The sequence below is a fragment of the Monodon monoceros genome, unplaced genomic scaffold, assembly GCF_005190385.1.
Source record: "Monodon monoceros isolate NGI ecotype Baffin Bay Population unplaced genomic scaffold, NGI_Narwhal_1 Super_Scaffold_21, whole genome shotgun sequence".
Lineage (NCBI taxonomy): Eukaryota > Metazoa > Chordata > Mammalia > Artiodactyla > Monodontidae > Monodon > Monodon monoceros.
In genome coordinates this window covers 15,676,682-15,702,406 of record NW_021703778.1, presented here as the reverse complement: position 1 = coordinate 15,702,406, position 25,725 = coordinate 15,676,682, and the positions used below count along the sequence as shown (strand labels likewise).

Below are 25,725 nucleotides of genomic sequence, written 5' to 3'. Positions count from 1 at the left end.
GGACGGTAGAGGGAAAATAATAAAATAGTCAATAAAGTAGATAATAAATTCTCTCAGTTGAAAACTCTATTGAGAATAAAAATCTATGTATTTAATAAGAAAGTCTTTTTCTATGATCATTTAAGATTAAATTTCAATAAATTACATTATTAACAGTATCTGTGGAAAGGTTTTGTGTGTGTTATTACTTTGAGCTCATTTGGATTTTATTTGTCAGCAAGATCATTGTTCTTCTTCATTTTGAAAATTATAAACTAGAAGTATAAGTGGCATTTCTGTTTTGCTTGTATACCCAAACTACTTCAGTCCTCTTTTCTTTCACACCTGCTACTCTTGCCCCTTTCGTTTCTGTTTTCAGGTCAGTGATGTTTGTGATGACAAGTATGAGACTTAATGATCCTCTCCTGTTCAACACCAGGTTTTCTTAGCAATCCTGTCTCCTTGCCTTGTAGAACTTTACCACTGTGGATAGTGAGATTTACGTTTCCTTCCAGGGTTTATATAAACCCCTGTCTTTGGGGTTAGATTTAAAAACAGACTGAAAGATTGTATGATAATGATATTCAATATAAATACTGCCACACACTTATAAAGCACTTATTTTGTACCTGGCATTGTTGGAAATGCATTTATATGTCTTAGCTAATTTATAGATAAGAAAAGCAAGGCACACAGAGAATGAATGTCACGGCTCTTCCTGCGGTCACGGTCACACAGTTAGTTCAATAGAGATAGAGGTAGGAGTGGAAAATGGACCTCAGGTTGATTTTCATTTTGCCTACTGAGTCTTCCAGGGCAATTCAATTTGTAAAGTTCTCAAAGAATGTAAACCTCTTCACCCCCATGGGCATTTACAAGAAAGGCTTTAAAATAGGCTAGTATTTCCATTGACTTTGTATTTTAAGAGTGTTTGAGCATTTCTCACACTTTGTTAGTTTTGTATGGTAGACGCAGAAAGGAGGTTTTACTTTAGGGAAAGACAATCTAGTGAGAGAATCTAAACATGTGTGCATAAAAGAAGCCATGATAATCTATTGCTAGTCAAATCTAGTTAATAATAATAATGATAATAATAAACAACTACTTAACACCTGCTGAAAGAAATGTGTGCAGAGGATGAAAAGATGTTAGTATATTTGCTCTGCTGTGAGGAGTTTAAATTTAGATGAAAATAGGCATAAAAATGTAACTACTAGAAAAAGCTGGTTTTGCTCCATAGACAGTAAGGATGGACTAGGATAGGCATGGATGAGATTCTGGGAAGAGGAGCTTGAGGGGAAGGTTTAATGAAAAGTTTGGGAATACACATTTTTCTTTTTTTTGCTTGTTTTTGAATTTTATTATTTTTTTATACAGCAGTTTCTCATTAGTTATCTATATTATACATATTAGTGTATGTATGTCAATCCCAGCTTCAGCTGGACATTCCGTAAGGCACAGGGGAAGTTGGCTGGAAGCACAGTTTGCAACGGCAGAATCAAATTGTTGCTAAAAGTAAAGTGAGGAAAGTTAGCTAGAAAAGTTTTTACCTGGGGCATTAGTGTTGTATCACTGGGGTAGAGGAGTGGGTGCTTTGGGAGAGTGTCTGGAGAGAGAAGATAATAATAGGAAGCAGGTGTTGTATAACACTTGCTGTCCTCGGGGTTAGTTCATTCATTCAATAAATATCAAGCACTATACTGACTCTACAGCTGTTTACAGAGTGAGCAAGACATAATGTAGTTCCTGCCTTCCTAGAGATTACAATCTAGTGGGGAGAACTACATTACACTAATATAGCTGTAATTCCAATTCTAATGAGAAGTATGTAAAAGTTATAGAGTGGCCTATGAAAGTTATAGATTGACTCTTTGGCCCTAGTGTGAAGATATCGGGTTTTTTTTTTAGTACATTAACCTTTTTTTAAAATAAAGATACTCTTTAGAGCAATTTTAGGTTAACAGCAAAATTGAGGGGAAGGTACAGAGATTCTCTATATAACCCCTGCCCCGACACATGCATAGCTCCTACTAGTAACAGCATCACCCACCAGAGTGGGATATTTCTTACAGTTGGTGAACCTACATTGATGCATCATAATCACCCAAAGTCCATAGTGCACCTCATGGTTCACTCTTGGTGGCGTATATTCTCTGAGTTTGGACAAATATATAAACACACATATCCATCATTGAGGTATCATACAGAGTATTTTCACTGCCCTAAAAATCCTTTGTGCTCTGCCTCTTCATCCCTTACCTGCTCCCAACTGCTGGCATCCACTCATCTTTTCATTGTCCCCATAGTATTTATTGACTTTTCTATAATGTCATGTAGTTGGAATCATACACTGTATAGACATTCCAGATTGGCTTCTTTCACTTAGTAATATGCATTTAAGGTTTCTCCATGTCTTTTTTTTTAATTAATTAATTTTTATTGGAGTATAGTTGCTTTACAGTGTTGTGTTAGTTTCTCCATGTCTTTTCGTGGCTTTTAGGTGCATTACTTTTTAGTGCTGAATAGTATTCCATTGTCCAGTACTCCATATGAGAAAAGCTGCTGTAAACATCTATATGCAGGTTTTTGTGTGGACGTAAGTTTTCAGTTCCTTTTGGGTAAATACCAAGGGACATGATTGCCGGATTATATGTAAGATTATGTTTAGTTTTGTAAGAAACCGCCGCACTGTCTTCCAAAGTGGCTGCACCATTTCGCATTCCCAGCAGCAATGAACGAGAGTTCCTGTTGCTCCACATCCTCGCCAGTATTTGGTTGTCAGTGTTCCAGATTTTGATCATTCTAACAGGTTGCAGTGGTATATCATTGTTTTAATTTGCATTTCCTTGATGATGTACAAATGTGAAGCATATTTTCATATGCTTTTTTGCCATCTGTATATCTTCTTTGGTGAGGTGTCTTCAAGTCTTTGGACTGTTTCTTAATCAGGTAGTTTATTTTCTTATTGTTGAGTATTAAGATTTTATTGTTTATTTGGGGTAAGAGTCCTTTACCAGATGTGTCTTTTATAAATATTTTCTCCAAGTCTGTGTTTTGTCTTCTCATTCTTTTCTTTTCTTTTTTTTTTTTTTGTGGTACGCGGGCCTCTCACTGTTGTGGTCTCTCTTGTTGTGGAGCACAGGCTCCGGACGCGCAGGCTCAGTGGCCATGGCTCACAGGCCCAGCCGCTCCGCGGCATGTGGGATCTTCCCGGACCGGGGCATGAACCCTTGTCCCCTGCATTGGCAGGCAGACTCTCAACCACTGCGCCACCAGGGAAGCCCCCTCATTCTTTTCTTGACATTGTCTTTTTAATTTTTAATTGAAGTATATTTGACTTACAGTACTACATTAGTTTCAGGTGTACAACATAGTGATTCTATATTTGTATAGATTATGCACCAAAGTTATATATTCCCTATGCTGTACATTACATCCCTGTGACTTATAAGTCAGACAGAGAAAGACAAATACTGTATGTTGACATTGTCTTTTGCAGAGTAGAAAATTTTAATTTTAATGAAGTCCTACTTATTATTTATTTCATGGATTATGCTTTGGTGTTGTATCTTAAAAAGTCATCACCATACCCAAGGTCATTTAGGTTTTCTCCTATGTTATCTTCTAGGAGTTTTATAGTTTCACATTTTATATTTAGGACTGTGATCCATTTTAAGTTAATTTTTGTGAAGGGTGTAAGGTCTGTGTCTAGATTTATTATTTTTGCATATGGATATCCAGTTCCAGCATCATTTGTTGAAAAGACTGTTTTTCTTCATTGTATTATCTTCTCCTTTGTCAAGCTCAATCAACTATATTTATGTGGGTTGCATTAACTTTTAAAGGGAAGTAATAGAAAGAACTTGAATAGCTAGGTGAAAGTGAATAGTAGATTCCAAACAGAAAAACTAGGCTGTGACAAGGCATTAAAATGTGTGAGGAGGAAAGTAGTTTTGATTTATTAAAGAAACTGAAGTAATAAAGGTAGCTTGAGCATAAGGGCAGGAGAAGCACAGAGATTCTTGGGAATTATACTAAATAATAGGGAAACAATGTAAGGATTTTTAAGCAGTTGCAAGATCAAGTTTGAGTTTTTAAGGCCTTCAAATTTTTATACTCTGGTGGTAGTGTGTAGCATAAATTGAAGGGGAGAGTATGGAAATAATGGTTTCAGCTGGAAGAATTTAAGAGTAAATATGAGAGATTATCATAGACTGAACTGACATGTAGAGATATGTCATAATAAAAATTTATGAGGTAGAATAAAGAAACACTTGATTGGGGCTTCCCTGGTGGCGCAGTGGTTGAGAGTCCACCTGCCGATGCAGGGGACACGGGTTTGTGCCCCGGTACGGGAAGATCCCACATGCCGTGGAGCGGCTGGGCCCGTGAGCCATGGCCGCTGAGCCTGCGCGTCTGGAGCCTGTGCTCCGCAATGGGAGAGGCCACGGCAGTGAGAGGCCCGCGTACTGAAAAAAAAAAAAACACTTGATTGAATTTTGGAAGAAAGGGAAAAGGGGTATTTTAAGTAATACTTACCAGTTTTTATCTGGAGTCACAGAATATAGAGTGAGAGGGGGAAGTAGGGTTGAGGGAGGAGATCATTATTGTCCGTAGTTTGGACAGTTCTGGCACTAACAAGAGGGGAGTGAGTTGGAGAAATAATTATTGGATTCTTTTTATTGACATAATAAAGTTTTTGAAGCTTTGATATTGGATGAAGTTTACCAGGGAGGGAGAGCAGACTAAGCCAATATTTTCAACTAAAACTCTGGAAATGGTGACACCACTTGAAGTTTTCCATTCCAGATGAAGTATGATATTTAATTGCTTCTCCTTCGAGAGGCAATTAAATACAAATATAATTAAGAAAAATAAAAGATCAAGTAGAACTTAAAGAGAAACACACAATTAGGGAACTATGCCAAAAGAGAAACCTAGTGAAAAAAAATTAGGAGTGATGGGCGATAAGTAGGCTTGTATTGGGGTACCAACTAAGTAGTCTAACTCTGTAATAAGATCAAGAATTGGGGGGAAAATAAGAAATGAGAAAAAATTTAGTTTTGGAAAAAGGAAGGTCACTAATGCTTTTAACAAGTGTGTTTTGAGTGCCTACTATATTCCAGGCATATGGATCCCACGGTAAGTAAAACTGACAGACATCCCTCTCCTCTTGGAGCTTGCTTCCTTGTAAGGTAGACACTGACACTATGAAAAATGAGTAAAGTGCATAGTATTTTGGAAGGGGATATATGTTATAAAAAAAAAATAAAGCAATGTGAAGGCAATAAATTAATAATAGAGGGAGGGACCTGGCAATTTTAAATAGGGTTTTCATAGTAGCTCTCAAGGACAAGGTGATTTAAAGCAGACTTAAGAAGGTAAGGGAAATAAGCCTGGAGAATATCTCAGGGAAAAGTTTTTCAGGCAGAAAGAAATAACTAAGGGATTGAGATAGGAGGGAACCTGGTGAGTCTGAGCAATAGCAAATGATCTGTGTGGCTGGAGGAGAGTGATTATAAGAAAAAAGTAATAGGACATGAGGTCGGAGAGATAAGCAAACCATCTAGAGCTGTGGTTCTCAACCTTGGCGACATTTGAGAAGTACCTGGAGAGCTTCTAAAGCTGTAATTGCCATGGCCAGTTACATTGCAAGCACTGTAGGTGGAACCCAGGCATTAATAATTTTAAAGCTCCCCATGTGATTTTTAACATACAACTAAGTTTGAGTACCATTCAGCTAAGACCTTACAGGTCAGTGTAAGGACACTGGCTTTAAATGAGTGAGAGGGAACCACTGTGGCACTTTGAAGAGAGGACTTATGGGATCTGACTTAACAGAATCACTATACTTTCTATATTGAGAACAGACAGGAGGGTATTATTGCCCATCAATCAAAGAACACCAGTAAAACGCCTAACAAAGTTGTGTTTATTGATACTTGCTGAACAAGGAAAATGGCTTACCACGGAGACCTGTGGGGCATCTCAGCAAGAGTGTTAGGGGGAACTTGTTATTGGGTTTAGGCTTGTGTTGTGTAATTTGTGGGAGGGTTCAAGGAATTCCCTCTGGATTGGGTATTTTCAAGAAACAGGATAATTCTGTGATTGCGTATCTAAATACATTTTATTTGGGAGGTGAGAGAAATAGAACAAACGTGGTAATTGGTGGGGATGCAGCAGTCACTCATGTCAGCCAGGTGAGTGGGATATTTGAGCAATGTTTGAATTTGCACAGCACTCTTCCTGTACTCAGACATGTTACAGAGTGGTCCTCTTTTTATCTTCTTTTTTCTCAATCTACAGAACGTCTTTGGTTCGTGGTATGTGAAAATCTTTTTGTTCAGCAGAAGAGCAATGTAGCCCTCCTGTCATTTCCAGATTCTAGCAACACCAAGGTCTAACTGAAAGTGCCAGGCAAGCCGCCATCTGATGGCCATCAGGAGCAAGGTTGGAAGCAGGGAGACCAGTTAGAATATTCTAAAAACTGAGGGAAGAAATCATGGTAAATTGAATCAGGGTGAAGCAGTGGAGGCAGTAGGCAGATTCTGGATGTATTTTGAAAGTACGTAGAAGTAAAAGGATTTGTTAATTGTATATGGGGGAAGGAAGGAAGAGTGGAGTTAAAGAGGACTCCAAGGTCTTTGCCTGTAGAACCTGGAAGAGTGGTGTTGCCATTTCTGACCCAGGAAATCTAGAACATGTTTGAGATGCCAATTAGATATCCAGGTGAAGCTGTCTAATAGAGAGTTAGGTATATGAGTCTAGAGTTCAAAGGAGAGGTTCAGGATAGATTACGGCTGGTAAGACATCGACATATAGATGGCATTTAAAGCCTGAGCTAGAAGAGTTTCTTAAACTAGTGAAGATAAAAGAGCTAAAGATCTAGAAGTCAGAGTAAAAGGAAAAACCAGCTGAGAAGATAGAGAAGGAGCAACCAGAGAAGAAGGAGGAAAACTTCGAGTATTTACTGTCTTGGAAGCCAAGTATACAATGTTTTAAGAAGGTGGAAAACATGGTTAACTGTCAAATATTGCTGATAGAAAATGAGAACTGAGAATTGACTTCGGATATAACAGTATGAGGTAATTGTGGACCTTGATAAGATGGGTGAAAAGCCTGATTGGAGGGAGCTCAGTAGAAAATTGGAGGAAAGGATAACTTTTGATAACCTCATTCTAAGACTTTTTAAAGGAAGATTGAGAAATGAGGTGGTAGCTGTTATATGAAATGGGGTCAAGAGAGCTTAATGACAAGTTTATAAAGGCTTATGGAGAAAATACAGTAGAAGAGGGACAATGTGTGATGCAGAAGGCGGGGGTGTGTTTCTGGAGAGATGCTATTGAATAAACAAGAGAAGATGGAATCTAGTGCACAAGTGGAGAATGGCCTTGGCCAAGAGCCTGGACACTTCATCTAGGGTAACAGAAAGAAGCTGGAATCTATGGAGACAGATCGTAGAAGATGGGGAGATGTGGTGGTGATAATTGTGGAAATTTTATTTCGGAAACTGTAGGAATAATGATGAATAGATACCACTGAGTAGTAGCAAAACTCTGATAATGAAAAAGAAAATATTTTTGTTGTCACTGGGTTCATAAGTCCTAATTTGGATCTTCTATCTCTAGAGTCCTTAAGGAAAGAGGAGTCAATCGGCTATTGTAAATATTTCAAAAAGACAGGGGAAAACTGTACAGTTACCTGTATTAATTTTTTAAAGAATTCTCAAGAACCTAAATTTAATTTCTTTGAGTTATATTTAGAAATAAATATATGTTAAGTCAGGCTCATCAGAATCTCTAAGGGACACCCATAATTATGTTTGAATTGTGAAATTTCATTAATGAATCAATGAACTTAATAATCATTACCGTGCTTATATTTATAAGAAGAGTGTTAGTGCTCTGGTAACATGTAATGGATTGTTATCAGACTTACAAGATGGACTAGGTAAGACAGAAGTAGGATAATCAAGATTTTGTTAGAGAAATGAAGAATCAAGTTGGAAAACGTTAAATGGAAATAATGCTACGACCTGCCAGACTGCAAACCAGCAGGGGAGAGGGGCATGACTTATAGTTCCTTTTATTCCCAGGCCCTATTTTCAGGCCTGGAATGTAGTTGATATTCAGTCAGTAATTATTATGATAGTGTCTGGATTTATGTTCTCAAATTTCTGGGTAACCACCAAGCATGGAAGATCGTGTGGCTAGAAAGAAAATAAGAAACTATAAGTGACTGCGATGTGGACCATTAACATACGGTTGTTTTATTTGCTTTATTGTTCACCTGACATTGTTTTAATCCTTACTAGATTCCCCGCCTTGGACTAGATTGGATTTAGCATGAAGTAATGGGGAGTCTACTTCATCAAGGAGATATATAAGAGAAGGATAATTGAAATTAAAATTACCGTACAAAGTGATAGTGTAAGAACCTGGTGTGAATGTTGTCCTGTGAAACACAGAGGACTTACTAGTTGGGAGCTGAGAAGAGTATGGTTGGGAACTGAGTAAAGAAGAAAATGTGAAGCAGGAAATTATTACGGTAGCAAACAGAAGGCCTAGGAGAGCCACAGAATGGCCAGATTCTCAGTGATTTTAAAAGGGTTGCTATGACTTCAGTACTCGACAAGATTATTGAGTAGAGGTCAAGGGATCAGGAACTCTCTTCTAGACTCATTCTACCTCTCCCTGAGTGATTCTACCTATGTCTACATTTCTTCCTGCCTCAGTTCACTACTTCCCTAAGCAATTACATGAGCTTGGCTTCTAAGATTTCTTACAAATCATCCCTTCTTCCTCAGCACCAACACGCCATCCACCAGTGTGATTTTCTCCAAATACTCAGTCTTTTTAACTTGAGGATTTAGTAAAGAGATGGCCTCTCTTATTGCCCATATTTGAAAACTAATAATCATGTCTACCATTTTTGGACTTACATATTGTGAGAGTACACTGGATGCTGTCATATATCATTGTATTTTATCTGAGGTTGGTGCTGTTGTCACTTTACATATGAGGAAATTGAAGTTCAGAGAGATTAACAACTAAAATCACAAATCTAGTAAATAGGGAAGATAAAATTCCATCTTGGCTTATCTGCTTCTAAAGCTCATGCTATATCTATCCATGACAATACATACACAGAGCAGATTTCTGGAACACCATTTTACAACTGAAAACATCTTTCGTGCTCAAAAGACCACTTTGAGTTCCATTATAAAGAGAATATTCTCTGTGTTTAGTTTTCAGTTTAAAAGAAAAAGCAAACTTCAAATTTTTCTCATCACCTGTTTTCAGTTAATCATATACATACATTTTAGAAGCCGCTATTCATACTGCTGGTATCTGAGCCATTAATATTCTTCAAGAAAACCATTTTAGTAAGAGAAGAAAGTTTTGAGATGACATTATTTTAAAAATTTTAATTTTATTACCATCTTTAGATTATTGTGTCTATGGGTATTTTTAATGTGCATGTTTCCTTTTGAATTTTAGTTTACTACTGAAATTTTTAGTCAATTATGAAAAACATTCTCTTATTCTTTTTTTTACACAGTTTTGTTTATTTACTTATTTAAAATAAATTCTTTATGTTTATATAATTTTTAAAGGTTTTAAATTTTTTATTTTTATGCACTTTTAAAAGGTTACTTTCCATTTATATTTATTACAAGTATTGGCTATATTCCCCATGTTGTACAATACATCCTTAAGACTATCTTACACCCAACAGTTAGTACCTCCCACTCCCCCATCCCTATACTGCCCCTCCCCCTTCCCTCTCCCCACCAGTAGCCACTACTTCATTCTCTATATCTGTGAGTCAGTTTCTTTTTTGTTGTCTTCACTAGTTTGCTGTATTTTTTAGATTCCACAGATAAGTGATATGCTACATTATTTGTCTTCCTCTGTGTGACTTATTTCACTTAGCATAAAGGCCTCAAAGTCCATACATGTTGCTGCAAATGGCAAAATTTTGTTCTTTTTTATGGCTGAGTAATATTCAATTGTGTGTGTGTGTGTGTGTATATATATACACACACACACACACAAACCACAAACATACTATATATACACCACAACTTCATTCATCTGTTGATGGACACTTAGGTTGTTTTCATGTCTTGGCAACTGTAAATAATGCTGCTGTGAACATTGAGGTGCATGTATCTTTTTTAAAAAAATATCTTTATTGGAGTATAATTGCTTTACAGTGTTGTGTTAGTTTCTGCTGTATAACAAAGTGAATGAGATATATGCATACGTATATCCTCATATCCCCTCCCTCTTGCGTCTCCCTCCCACCCTCCTTATCCCACCCCTCTAAGTGGTCACAAAGCACCGAGCTGATCTCCCTGTGCCATGCAGCTGCTTCCCACTAGCTAGCTATTTTTTGGTAGTGTATATATGTCAATGCTACTCTCTTACTTCATCCCAGTTTACCCTTCCCCGTCCCCGTCCCCTCAAGTCCATTCTCTATATCTGTGTCTTTATTCCTTTCCTGCCCCTAGGTTCATCTGAACCATTCTTTTCTTTTAGATTCCATATATATGTGTTAGCATACAGTATTTGCTTTTCAATTTCTGACTTCCTTCACTCTGTATGACAGACTCTAGGTCCATCCACCTCACTACAAATAACTCAATTTTGTTTGTTTTTATGGCTGAGTAATACTCCATTGTATATATGTACCACACTTCTTTATCCATTAATCTGTCAATGGACACTTAGGTTGCTTCCATGTCCTGGCTATTGTGATTAGTGCTGCAATGAACATTGTTGTACATGGCTCTTTTTGAATTATATTTGCTCAGGGTATATGCCCAGTAGTGGGATCGCTGGGTCATATGGTAGTTCAATTTTTAGATTTTTAAGGGGCCTTCATACTGTTCTCCATAGTGGCTGTGTCAATTTACATTTCCACCAACAGTGCAAGAGGGTTCCCTTTTCTCCACACCCTCTCCAGCATTTATTGTTTGTAGATTTTTTGATGATGGCCATTCTGACCGGTGTGAGGTGATCCCTCATTGTAGTTTTGATTTACATTTCTCTAATGATTAATGATGTTGAACATCTTTTCATGTGTTTGTTGGTAATCCGTATGTCTTCTTTGGAGAAATGTCTGTTTAGATCTTCTGTCCATTTTTGGACTGGGTTGTTTGTATTTTGATATTGAGCTGAATGAGCTGCTTATATATTTTGAAGATTAATCCTTTGTCAGTTGCTTCGTTTGCAAATATTTTCTCCCATTCTCTGGGTTGTCTTTTCATCTTGTTTATGGTTTCCTTTGCTGTGCAAAAGGTTTTAAGTTTCATTAGTTCCCATTTGTTTATTTTTGGTTTTATTTCCATTTCTCTAGGAGGTGGCTCAAAAAGGATCTTGCTGTGATTTATGTCATAGAGTGTTCTATTTTTTCCTCTAATATTTTTATAGTGCCTGACCTTAATTTAGGTCTTTAATCCATTTTGAGTTTATTGTTGTGTATGGTGTTAGGAAGCGTTCTAGTTTCATTCTTTTACATGTAGCTGTCCAGTTCTCCCAGCACCACTTATTGAAGAGGCTGTCTTTTCTCCATTGTATATTGTTGCCTCCTTTATCAAAGATAAGGTGACCATAGGTGAGTGGGTTTCTCTCTGGGCTTTCTATCCTGTTCCATTGATCTATATTTCTGTTTTTGTGCCAGTACCATACTGTGTTGATTACTGTAGCTTTATAGTATAGTCTGAAGTCCAGGAGACTGATTCCTCCAGCTCCATTTCTCTTTCTCAAGATTGTTTTGGCTATTCGGGGTCTTTTGTGTTTCCATACAAATTGTGCAGTCTTTTGTTCTAGTTCTGTGAAAAATGCCATTGTTAGTTTGATAGGGATTGCATTGATTCTGTAGATTCCTTTGGGTAGTACAGTCATTTTCACAATGTTGATTCTTCCAGTCCAAGAACATGGAATATCTCTCATCTGTTTGTATATCTTTAATTTCTTTCATCAGTGTCTTGTAGTTTTCTGCATACTGGCCTTTTGTCTCCTTAGGTAGGCTTATTCCTAGGTATTTTATTCTTTTTGTTGCAGTAGTAAATGGGAGCATTTATTAATTTCTCTTTCAGATTTTTCATCATTAGTGTATACGAATGCAAGAGATTTCTGTGCATTAATTTTGTATCCTGCTACTCTACCAGATTCATTGATTAGCTCTAGTAGTTTTCTGGTAGCATCCTTAGGATTCTCTACGTATAGTATCATGTCATCTGCAAACAATGACAGTTTTCCTTCTTTTCTGACTTGGATTCCTTTTATTTCTTTTTCTTCTCTGATCACTGTGGCTAAAACTTCCAAAACTATGTTGAATAATAGTGATGAGGGTGGGCAACCTTGTCTTATTCCTGATCTTAGAGGAAATGGTTTCAGTTTTTCACTGTTGAGAATGATGTTAGCTGTGGGTTTGTCATATATAGCCTTTATTATGTTGAGGTAGGTTCCCTCTGTGCCTACTTTCTGGAGAGTTTTTATCATAAATCGGTGTTGAATTTTGTCAAAAGCTTTTTCTGCATGTATTGAGATAATCATATGGCTTTTATCCTTCAATTTGTTAATTTGGTGTATCACATTGATTGATTTGAGTATATTGAAGAATCCTTGCATTCCTGGGATCCTTTTAATGTGCTCTTGGATTCTGTTTACTAATATTTTGTTGAGGATTTTGCATCTATGTTCATCAGAGATATTAGCCTGTAGTTTTCTTTTTTTGTGACATCTTTGTCTTGTTTTGGTATCAGGGTGATGGTGGCCTTGTAGAATGAGTTTTGGGAGAGTTCCTCCCTCTGCTATATTTTGGAAGAGTTTGAGAAGGATAGGTGTTAGCTCTTCTCTAAATGTTTGATAGAATTTGCCTGTAAAGCCATCTGGTCCTGGACTTTTGTTTGTTGGAAGATTTTTAATCACAGTTTCAATTTTACTGCTTGTGATTGGTCTGTTTATATTTTCTGTTTCTTCCCGGTTCAGTCTCAGAAGGTTGTGCATTTCTAAGAATTTGTCCATTTCTTCCAGGTTGTCTGTTTTATTGGCATATAGTTGCTTGTAGTAATGTCTCATGATCGTTTGTATTTCTGCAGTGTCAGTTGTTACTTCTTTTTTATTTCTAATTCTATTGATTTGAGTCTTCTCCCTTTTTGTCTCTATGAGTCTGGCTAATGGTTTATCAATTTTGTTTATCTTCTCAAAGAACCAGCTTTTAGTTTTATTGATCTTTGTTATCATTCCCTTCGTTTCTTTTTCATTTATTTCTGATCTGATCTTTATGATTTCTTTCCTTCTGCTAACTTTGCGTTTCTTTGGTTCTTCTTTCTCTAATTGCTTTAAGTGTAAGGTTAGGTTGTTTACTTGAGATTTTTCTTTTTACTTGAGGTAGGATTATATTGCATTAAACTTCCCTCTTAGAACTGCTTTGGCTGCATCCCATAGATCTTGGGCCATCGTGTTTTCATTGTCACTTGTTTCTAGGTATTTTTTGATTTCCTCTTTGACTTCTTCAGTGATCTCTTGGTTATTTGGTAGCATATTGTTTAGCCTCCATGTGTTTTTATTTTTTACAGAGTTTTTCCTGTAATTGATATCTAGTCTTATAGCGTTGTGGTTGGAAAAGATACTTGATACCATTTCAATTTTCTTAAATTTACCAAGGCTTATTTTGTGACCCTAGATATGGTCTATCCTGGAGAATGTTCCATGTGCACTTGAGAAGAAAGTGTATTCTGTTGTTTTTGGATGGAATGTCCTATAATTATTGATTAAGTCCACCTTGTTTAATGTATCATTTAAAGCTTATGTTTCCTTATTTATTTTCATTTTGGATGATCTGTCCATTGGTGAAAGTGTGGTGTTAAAGTCCCCTACTATATCTCTGTTATTGTCGATTTCCTCTTTTATGGCTGTTAGCGTTTGTCTTATGTATTGAGGTGCTCTTATGTGGGGTACATAAATATTTACAATTGTTATACCTTCTTCTTGGATTGATCCCTTGATCATTATGTAGTATCCTTTGTCTCTTGTAAAGTCTATTTTGTCTGATATGAGAATTGCTACTCCAGCTTTCTTTTGATTTCCATTTGCATGGAATATCTTTTTCCATCCCCTCACTTTGAGTCTGTATGCGTCCCTAGGTCTGAAGTGGGTGTCTTGTAGACAGCATATATATGGGTCTTGTTTTTGTATCTATTCGACCAGTCTATGTCTTTTGGTTGGAGCATTTAATCCTTTTACATTTAAGGTAATTATTGATATGTATGTTCCTGTGACCATTTTCTTAATTGTTTTGTGTTTGTAGGTCTTTTCCTTCTCTTGTGTTTCCTGCCTAGAAAAATTCCTTTAGCATTTGTTGTAAGGCTGGTGGTGCTGAATTATCTTAGCTTTTGCTTGTCTCTAAAGATTTTAATTTTTCCTTTGAATCTGAATGATATCCTTGCTGGGTAAGAGCAGTCTTGGTTGTAGGTTTTTCCTTTTCATCACTTTAAATATGTCCTGCCACTCCCTTCTGGCTTGCAGATTTTCTGCTGAAAGATCAGCTGTTAACCTTATGGGGATTCCCTTGTATGTTATTTGTTGCTTTTCCCATGCCGCTTTTAATATTTTTTCTTTGTATTTAATTTTTGATAGTTTGATTAATATGTGTCTCAGCATGCTTCTCCTTGGGTTTATCCTGTGTGGTACTCTCTGTGCTTTCTGGATTTGATTGATTATTTCCTTTCTCATGTTAGGGAAGTTTTCGACTATAATCTCTTCAAATATTTTCTCAGACCCTTTCTTTTTGTCTTCTTCTTCTGGGACCCCTATGATTCGAATGTTGGTGTGTTTAATGTTGTCCTAGAAATCACTGAGACTGTCCTCAGTTCTTTTCATTCTTTTTTCTTTATTCTGCTCCTTGGCAGTTATTTCCACCTTTTTATCTTCCAGTTCACTTATCCCTTCTTCTGCCTCAGTTATTCTGTTATTGATTCCTTCTAGAGTATTTTTAATTTCAGTAATTGTATCGTTCATCACTGTTTGTTTGTTCTTTAGTTCTTCTAGATTCTTTTTAAATATTTCTTATATTTTCTCCATTCTGTTTCCAAGATTGTGGATCATCTTTACCCTCATTATTGTGAATTCTTCTTCAAGTAGGTTGCCTATTTCATCTTCACTTATTTGGTCTTGTAGGTTTTTACCTTGCTTCTTCATCTGTAACAATTTTTTTTGTCATTTCATTTTTTATTTTTTTGATGGGTGGTCTGTATTCCTGTCTTACTGGTTGTTTGGCCTGCGATGTACAGCAGTGGAGTTTGCAGACGGTTGGATAGAGCTGGGTCTTTGTGCTGAGATGAAGACCTCTGGGAGGCCTCACTCCTATTGATATTCCTTGGGGTCTGAGGTTCTCTGTTAGTCCAGCAATTTGGACTCGGAGCTCCCACCTCAGGAGCTTGGGCCTTACCTCCAGCCTGGGAACCAAGATCCCACAGCTGGTCACTGGGGGTTCCTCCCATCCCCTTAGGTGTCCGTGGTCCCCCACCGGTGCCTGGTTGATGCCCTAGTTGTGAGGAGACGTGAATTCTGTGTCGTCCTAGTGTGCCGTCTTGACTCCACCTCATTCTCTTATTCTTAACTCTCTTTAAAACTTGAACAAGGTTAACCGAATCTTAGATTAGGATAACCATGTGTTAGAATAGCTCTGCCTTAAGTAATAATTCAAGAATATCACAAGGCCTTCCCGGTTCAGAAATATAAACAAAGAGAACTCCCTACCTTTTGCTGAATAAGAGCAGAGATTCTGCTTCATCACATTTACGTGGAAAAATGTCCAGTAACCTCTTGTTTTGTGCCTGCTACCACAGAACAAGAACAAACCATGGCACAGGCATGTAATAAACTCATTGCGTTCATCTCCCTAACCTGAACTTTCTAGGAACAATTTTTGAGATAATAATCACGTTAAATGTATACTGCAGTAATATAAATGAACAGAAAATACGGTTTGTAAAAGGTCTTACTGTTCTTTGCCTAAGATAGGCAGAAATTAATGAATTTTTTAAATGGTTTATTTTTTTCTATCCCGTTAGATTTTTATTCATATCTTCTTTGTGTAGTTAATATATTTCTTTCCTCTGACTAACCTAATGATTTCAAATGTTTTGTACTTTTTGGGAAGAGCCCAATTATCTGTGGAGTTAATAAGCTCGGGTTATTTCATGAAAACTCATAGGGACCTTTCATTACCCAAGATATCCTGTTCTTCAGTCACTTCTGAGTCACTTATATTATTATTTTTTCCATTTTTAAGATGCAAGTCAAGTCCAGTTTTATTAATATTTTCCTATCTGTATCATTTCTTAATGATGCCTTGTTATTCCTTGATTTTGTATGCTTATCTTGTAAGGTATTTTATTCCTACATCCCGTTTCCTTGTTAAAATTATAATTTTTATTATGTGGTGGAATACTATTGGCCTTTTAGAGTTCATTGTGGGACTGAGTGCATTTTTAAGGATTTCTCAACCTCATGGATAAATGAATTAGTACCTCTTGGAGCTCTAGCTTCGGGAGAGACCTCAAATTGCAAAACATATTGACATTAATTCACTGACTTTAAAAGAATCCTAAATTGCTCAAATTTAGCTTTTTTTGGCTCTTCCAACTTTTTTCACTCTTTTCCTTTCCCAAACAAAAATGAAAGACCATTTATAACTAAGTTCGACTATGTATCCATTTTGACCTAATATCTTATGAATGTATTTAATAGTAATTACTATTTTGGATATAGAGAACCCATTATAACACCTGTTAATAAAATATTTTAGAATCTATATAAATACAAAAATTTATTAACTATTAACGTAATATACACAAAGTAGAGTGGAAAGTTACTAAATGAATATTTTGTATTATGTATTTGTGTATCACATATAGATCAATTTACACCTTCGGTACACATCTAGACACACATATATATTTTCTTTATTTCATAATAAACAATTTGACATCGGGAGAAATAACTTTTCCCCATTCCACAATATTATATAATTCTACCAGAGCATTATGCACCCATAATTACTCTACACATATTTTAATACGGTAGTCCCCCTTTATCAGCATTTTCACTTTCTGTGGTTTCAGTTACCTGTGGTCAACTGCAGTCTGAAATTATTAAATGGATAATTCCAGAAATAAACAATTCATAAGTTTTGAATTACACACTGTTCTGAACAGCATGATGAAATCTCCCACTGTCCTGCCATGGACGTGAATCACCCGTTTGTTCACTGTATTCCACCCTTTAGTCACTTAGTATCATCTCAGTTACCTGGTCAACTGTCATGGTATTACAGTGCTTTTGTTCAACTAACTCTCATTTGACTTAATGATGGCCCCAAACACAAGAGTAGTACTTCTGGCAATCTGGATTATGCCAAAGAGAAGCTGTAAATTGTTTCCTTTAAGTGAAAAGGTGAAAGTTCTTGACTTAATAAGGAAAGAAAAAAAGTGTATGCAGATATGCTAAGATCTACAATAAGAATGAATCTTCTATGTGTGAAACTGTGAAGAAGTAAAAAAATTAGTTCTAGTTTACTGTTGCATCTCAAACTACAAAAGTCATGGCCACAATGCATGATAAGTGCTTGATGGAAAGGCATTAAATTTGTACAGTAAGATATGTTGAGAGAGAGAGAGACCATATTCACATAACTTTATTACAGTATATTGTTATAATTCTTCTATATAGTTATTATTCTTACTGTGCCTAACTGATAAACTTTATCTTCGGTATGTATGTGTAGCACAAAACATAGTAAATATATGTAGGGTTTGGTACTCTCTGCTGGTTTCAGGCAACCACTGGGGGTCTTGGAACATATCCCCCATGGATAAGGCAGGACTACTGTATATACTATTATTATATAAAATTTGTTCTAAAGTATTATTTTAAAAAATGGAAATTAAAAATGCTAGAACTTCTATTTCCAGTTATGGTGGATTGAGTAATTCGGGACACCCTCTGAGAACAACTAGAAAATCTAAACAAAATGATTTCTAAAAATCTACTTGAATTTATTGAAGATGTAAAAAAGGAAGGGACAAATTAAGTGACCAAGTAAGAATAATGACCTTGATAGCTGAACCTGGTATTTAACAACACTTTCATATGCCAACATGGAACAAGTAGTTGAGAATCTGAGTATAGCACTTTGGAAATTTTATAGCACTTTGGAAATTGGAGTCCAGGCTTAGTATAAATATGGATTGGTATACTCCACAGAATTTTATCTGTAATACCTAAAAAGTCTGAATCCAAGAGGTCTGTGTGAGCCAGAAGTTATTGTTCCTCACAGGATCTCAAACCCAGCCCCAAATACTCTCAATCCCTGAAGTTAGTTTGATGTAATCCTCAAGTATTATTTACTCTATGTGCCTGCAGAAACAAACATAAATCTTACCGAAGGATGATAACATCTTAGACCCCAAATTATTTTACTTTTTGTTATATACATTGTCAAGCACTTAGACACAAAGGAGATGAGGCCACAGGAAAGAAAATAAAGTACAACAGTTAAAACTGAAACGAAAGAAAAAGCCCTCCAGGTAAAGCAGTTATATCCTTCATCCCCTCATGTACTCACTTCCTTTCTTACGCAGTTTAAACTCCGTGGTCTAATCTTGTAATGACTGCCATACACTGGCCTTTAACTGCCTTGGTGTCTTCTGGTATGTCATAGTCACTAAAGCACAAACTGTTTAAATGTGGCTTTCAACCCTCTCAGAGCCAGAATCTGCATAGCGGAATGTGGCTGGAGAAGAAAACAAAACAGTGTTATCTGTTCTCACTTTAAATAGACGTTCACAACCCTAGATGGAATCTCATACTCCCTAGGGATCACATTATGTTTCCCCACTCCATTCCCTCTGCCCCCTCCCCCTCTTCTCAATGAATAACATTTTTCTCCTGTCTTCTCCAACATCTGTCTTACTTCCCTTTCCCTAGCTTGAGCTGATGCTTTTACAACCTATTTCACTGAGAAAATAGGAACACCCAGAAAAGGACTTTCATGAGCTCCAGTATCCCTTCTACCCACCTTAAACTCTTTTCTCCTTTACCCTGAATAGCATGCTCCTTCTAATGGTCAGCTCTTTCTCTTGTAAGTAGAATCCATCTCTGTTTGCCTGTTCAACAACTTTGCTCCAGCGATTTTCCCTGTCTACCAGATCTTTTCTATCAGCATAAAAACATATTTTTATTTCTCACGTTTTAAAATCTTCTCTTGATCCCACTTCCTCCTCAGCTATCACATCATTTTTGCCCCTTTACAAAGTATAAACCTCAAAAGAATTAATTGTATTTTACTGTCTTCAACTTTTCTGATTTCTTTTTACCAATCGGGGCCTTGCTGTCACTATTCAAAATAAACTGCTCTCATCAAAGTTAGCAGTGATCTAGATTCAGTGGCCTATTCTCATTGTTCATCTGACCCGTCAACAGCTCTTGACAGGGATAATATGACCCGCTTCCTTAAAACACTTACTTGCCTTGGATTCCATGACACCAGGAACCACGCTTCTGATCTGAACTCCAGACTTGTATATCCAGCTCTCTACTTGACATGATCTCTTGAATACCTAATAGGAATCTCAACTCTAGTATTTCCGAAACTATAGTATTTCCTCTTCCTCTACTTCCCCCACAAACCTGCTTATTCACAGTCTTCTCCACTTCATAAAATGGTACCTCCATTGTTTCAGGTCAAAGACTTTGAGATCATATTGATTCATTTCTCTTTCTCACACTCCATATCTGATGTCAGTTAATCCTATCATGTCTACCTTCAAAATACATCCAGGGCTTCTCTGGTGGCGCAGTGGTTGAGAGTCCGCCTGCCGATGCAGGGGACACGGGTTCGTGCCCCGGTCCGGGAGGATCCCACATGCCGCGGAGCGGCTGCGCCCGTGAGCCATGGCCACTGAGCCTGCGCGTCCAGAGCCTGTGCTCCGCAACGGGAGAAGCCACAACAGTGAGAGGCCTGCGTACCGCAAATAAAAACTACATCCAGAATGCCTCACTCATCCTTATTTTCATTGCAACCACTCTGGCCCAGACCATTATCAGATCTGGATTTTTGTACTATCTTCCTGCTTCTTTTCTTGCCCACCCGACCCACTCTGTCTTCTCTGAATACAACAGCCACCGTGATCAGGTTAAGTCAGATTTTGTCACTTCTCTCCTTAAAACATATCAATTTTTCTTCAATCTGCCTCAAAATTAAAGCCAAAAAATTAAAGTAACCTCTCTGATTTTATCTCCATGAGGACAGATTTTTTTTTCTGGTTTCTTCCGCCCCCCCCCCCCCCCCGCCCCACTGCTTTTTTTCACTGCTGTGTTCTTAGGCTCTGTACCTGTGCCAAACATATAGCATGTACTCAATAAATGTTTATCAGATGAATGAAGAATGAATGAATGAGTACATGGTAGTTATTATGCTATTACAATTGCCTATTTGCTTATAAATTTCCCATACTAGATTTTAAGCTTCTTAATGGTGGGTACTATACATATAAAGTTTAATGTAGTTTGTGTTGACAACTGTGAAGGGTCTGAAACTTTACCCTAGTTATAAGCTAACAAGTTATCTGCCACAGTTTTATGGATGTCAGGAGGGATGAGACTCCTGGGTCAGAGACAAAGGACTTTATCACTAAGAGTATAACAAACAGCATAATAAGCATCACGTTTGCCTTGTTTCCTCTTGCTTTCTGAGTCCCAGGGCAACACAGAGGGCCCAGGTGGATGTTCATATAAAGTGGGTTGGCGTTACAGTTAAGAAAGCCTGAGCTTCTGGAATCCAAATCTTTTATAGTGGGATTCAAACAAAATGTCTGACCTTTGCTTTAGAGGGAAACATTATCTTTATTATATTATATTGGATAAAAACTTGCCCTCTGGTAGACAGAATCACTATCTCTATTCTTCATGATTATTTGCTGTTTAAACATCCTTGAAAAGATGTTTGGAACAAATAGACAGTTAATGACTCAGCTTATAACACATGCAGAAATATGAGAGACCTATGGGGAACTGTCTTCCAACAGTGTCTTCATTGGTCAGATCACAGGAGACCCTGAAAATCATAATGTAGAATGATGTAATTAATCATTCTTATTTCAAATGCAGTAGTTTTGAATGCCAAATGTTATTTAGTTATTTATGTTTTAGTATTCTTTAAAGTATCTCATTATTGCTATTTATTTTTATAGACTTTTTAAATTTCATGTTGCTTTTGCAAATATTCCCTTAGTATTATATGTTTTAAATAACTAATGAATATTAACTATTGATGAAGTCTAGAGTTCAGTTACTTCAACCTTATCGTATTTCCAAACATATGACCATTTGAATGAATGGAAAAGCCTGAAGCTCAAAGCAATATAATTAGTAGAGAACATGTTTTAAAATAGGATATATAGTTTTAATGCATTTGATGTTTGTAGTAACCTCTGCTTAATCAAACAAAGTACAACCTCAGTGAACTGAAGCCAACATACTGGAATACTCAATTAACTTTTGTCCTTCATGGAACTTTTAGGAAGGTCAAAAGGCTAGAGAAAAAAAAAAGCTTAAAATAAACAGGGAGAGCCAATCTAGTGGACTTTTATATAGTTTAGAATCTGCTTCCAGAGCATATCCTGTGGTTATGCATGTTTAGATTTTATATGATCTTGCATTAAAAACACATAGTACGTGCCTGACATATAAGAATTGTCCAAAAATTGTTAGATATAATTATTATTACTTTTTAAACTACTAGAAACAGTATAATTTTTTTAAGAGCACAGGCTTTGACATCAAAGGTCTGGGAAGGAATTGTGTCAGCAATAATGAGCCCTGAGAAATTATATGTTACTCTTCTTTCAGCCTTATGTTTCCCAGCTCTAAAATGGGGACAATATTCGTATGTATATTTCAGGAGGAATAAGTAAGATAACATACGTATTGAATGCATGTCTTCCACACTGCGTTTGTGCCTTTGCTGTTCTCTGTAATCCACAGTGGTAGGCTCCAGTTTTCTAACTTTTTACAATTACCACCTGCATGTTTAGCCTTTTTTTTTTTTTTTTTTTTTTTTTTTTTTGCGGTACGCGGGCCTCTCACTGCTGTGGCCTCTCTCGTTGTGGAGCACAGGCTCCGGACGCGCAGGCTCAGCGGCCACGGCTCACGGGCCCAGCAGCTCCGCGGCACGTGGGATCTTCCCGGACCGGGGCACGAACCCGTGTCCCCTGCATCGGCAGGTGGACTCTCAACCACTGCGCCACCAGGGAAGCCCGTTTAGCCATTTTTTCCCCCCTAAACTTGGGCATCTTTTGCCGGTGTGGCTAAGACCAAAGGGAGTTTGAAGTTCAACCACATGATGTGTCAGGACATACTTCGTCCTATAAGTTTTGTGTTTTCTTTAGAGCACTTATATTAATTAGTAGTTAACTATTAAGACTTTTTAAAGAGTAGTTTCAGATTCATAGAAAAATTGAGAAAAATGCACCAAGTTTTCTCATATACCCCACACCCCCAGGCATCCATAGCCTCCTCCATTATCAACATCTCCCACCAGCCTGGGACGTTTGTTTACAATTGACAAACCTACACTGATACATCATAATCACTCAAAGTCAGTTGTTTACGTTAGGGTTCACCCTTGGTGTTGTACTTTCTATAGGTTTGGACAAATGTATAATGACAGCTACCATTATGGCATCATATAGAGTCTTTTCACATAAAAAATCCTTTTTGCTCCAACTCTTCCTCCTTCCCGTCACCCTCAGATGCTGGCAACCACTGACTTTTTTATTATCTTTATAGCTTTGTGTTTTCCATAATTTCAAATAGTTGGAATCATACAGTATGTAGCCTTTTTAGATTGGCCACTTAGTAATATGCATTTAAGGTTGCTCCATGTCTTTTCATGGCTTGATAGCTCACTTCTTTTTAACACTGAATAATATTTCACTGTCTGGATGTACCACAGTTTATTCATCCGTTCACCAACAGAAGGACATCTTTGTTGCTTCTAAGTTTTGTCAATTGTGAATAAGGCGGCTCTAAACATCCGTGTGCAGAGTTTTGTATGGACATAAGTTTTCAACTCCTTTGGGTGAATACCAATAAGTACTCTTCTATACATTTTTAAGTCTTTATGTGAGGCCCAAATTGTCAGCCAGATTTCACCTTTGTATACTTCATGTTTATTCCTTACACATGAACCTCGGTAGGAATCATCCCAAACCATCAAAGAAGTTGTAAAACAGTGACTCTGAAATGAGACAGCATCTGATTCTGTTGTTTCCCCCCACACAAGTTTTCTTGGCTCTTACAGAAATTCATCTTCTTTTCCCTCAGTGAAAAGCTCTAAAAATGACAGGGATAGTGTAGGGTGATGGACCTATTTGTTAGTCTACCAAATACCCGCTAGCACGCTTTCCCCAGGGACAGAGACTATAATAATACTGACGTAACTAGTAGAAGCCATTTTTTTTACTCAAAAAATTAAAAAATTAAAAGCTGCTAGAGTTACTAGCCTTTCTATCCATAGCCATAGAATAGACAAGCAAAATTTTTGGAAATTCTGTGTCAGTAGACAACCTGTTTTGAATGTAACGGCCCCTAGCACAAAGCTTGGTACGCAGTAAACCTCGAATAAATGGTAACTGCAGTTGTTATTGCAAAATGTCGATTCTGATGGTGATAATGATAATTGAGGAAGTCCATAATGTTGCTCTAGAAAACAGCGAAGAATCCTTCAACCTCAGTTATTAAAACTTACCCAGGATATTGTATTTCTAAGTAAAAGATTACGTATTTTTCCAAAAACTGTTCTAATGAGGTGTATATTTGATTCCTGGCTAACAAGAAGGTTAATTTCATCTGATTATTACATCTCTGATTAATCAAGGTGAGGTTTTAAATGTGTATAGAAATCTAAATACATAGGAACAAAGTATACTAGAAAGGCACATTTGAATTTTAACAGCATAATCATCTCTTAAAAATCACTATCTTTGAAGAGCCTTATCTAAGAGAACTACAGAATCGCTGCAATAGTTTCTTAAATTTTACTACTGTTTGAATATTCGTTTATTTCCACAGCAGTATCTCCCGAGATAGCAGATGACACGTTTCCCTTTCCAGGGATCTATGTGGGACAGATATATAGCAGCAATAACTTGTTTTCTTTCTCTATTTGCATAACAAAAACTCCTGGATCCTATTTTTTTGGATTGTCTGAAATAGGAATCAAAAGTATTTGCTTTCCCTGGGATTGAAATAGCATCTACATACTGGAATCTATGTATATTTATGGGTTATTTATATTTATAGAGATGGCTGTTGAAAATACAAAGAGTTAAATATTCTTAGCATTTATTCCTAACTTATTATTGTTTTTCACTTTTGAGTAGCATTTAATTTTGCTTCACCACAGATTTCTAAACTTGAGAACTCTTTATTCTAGGTATAGCAGTAGTCTCTCCATTTTGCTGATTTCTATTTGTCTCTATTGAAATATAGTTATCTCTTGCTTATTAAAGTTGATGCAGCATTCTTAAAGTATTTATTTTAAAATGTATTCATACATTCTCATTGACTTTTGGTAAAATTTGAAAGTATTCTGCTGGCCATATTTTGGACCAGGAGACCTGATAGAAAACAAATATTTTCTGAGATCACATATTTCCTAGAAACTTAAAAAAAGATCAATAGTGTTTATGATGTTATTACTCAACTCACATTCCTCCCCATGTGGAAGGAAGCATTTTCAAAATTAAGCATGATTTATCATTAGGTAAAAATGCCTTTACAATTTAACATTTTTTAATCTCACTGAGTGATTTACTTTATACTTTTATCTTCTAAATTTATTGTTTACTTCCTAAGTTATTTTTTTAAGGGAAGATCTATATAGTTTATCACTATATCCTTGGATAAAAATATCCAATGGCCAAGGGTCCCAGTGTAGTAATCATCAATGGGGGCAAATCTTATTTTTGCACTGGAGTCTGTAGTGACACCTGAATATCCACAGTAAGCAAATTCAGATTATGCCTTTCTGGTTTATCCCTTTTCCAATCTAATGACAATTAAAAGTTATTGTCAACAGTTGCAGAAAGAATATTAGACTAGGGGTTAGAATATTTGGATTTCAATCAGTCTCTACAACTTTCTAACTATATGACCTTGGTTAAGTTAAAAACTTCCCTAAACCTTCTTTTCTTCCTCTGTAAAGCAGCAATAATAATACCTTCTCCCAAGAGCTATTGTAAAAGCTAGATTTATAAAAAGCCTTCAGTACAGGGTCTATTACATTAGGTATTCACCACATATTAGCTATAATTTGACACTGCTATTATTATAACTTCCCATTCTTTCCCTTTCTCTCTCTTTTCTTCTTTTCCTCCTCCAGAATGTCTTTGTGTAACTTAACTATTTCTCTTCATATTTACTTGAAAAATAGGTCAAATTATTCTGCCTTCTGCCAATTAGGTGATGTATTCAATGTTTTGGGAAATAGTAAGCTCTACAAAAATTAGAGGTGAACATTCATATTAAATATAATGGATCTGAATTTTTCAGACATTAAATTTTTTAGAAGTAGCTTTTCATGGTTTAGTGTAAAATACTCTGTAGGAACAATGAAGTCTTCCAGATGATGTAATAGCAGCAGAGAAACTAACATGAGTGTCAAAAT

General features: G+C 36.6%; 1 protein-coding gene across 1 annotated transcript in view; it reads left to right on the top strand.

Moving 5' to 3' along the window:
- The window catches only part of MALRD1 (MAM and LDL receptor class A domain containing 1), a 579,678-nt gene that overhangs the window by 119,141 nt on the left and 434,812 nt on the right, over positions 1 to 25,725 (top strand). The window lies entirely within an intron of this gene.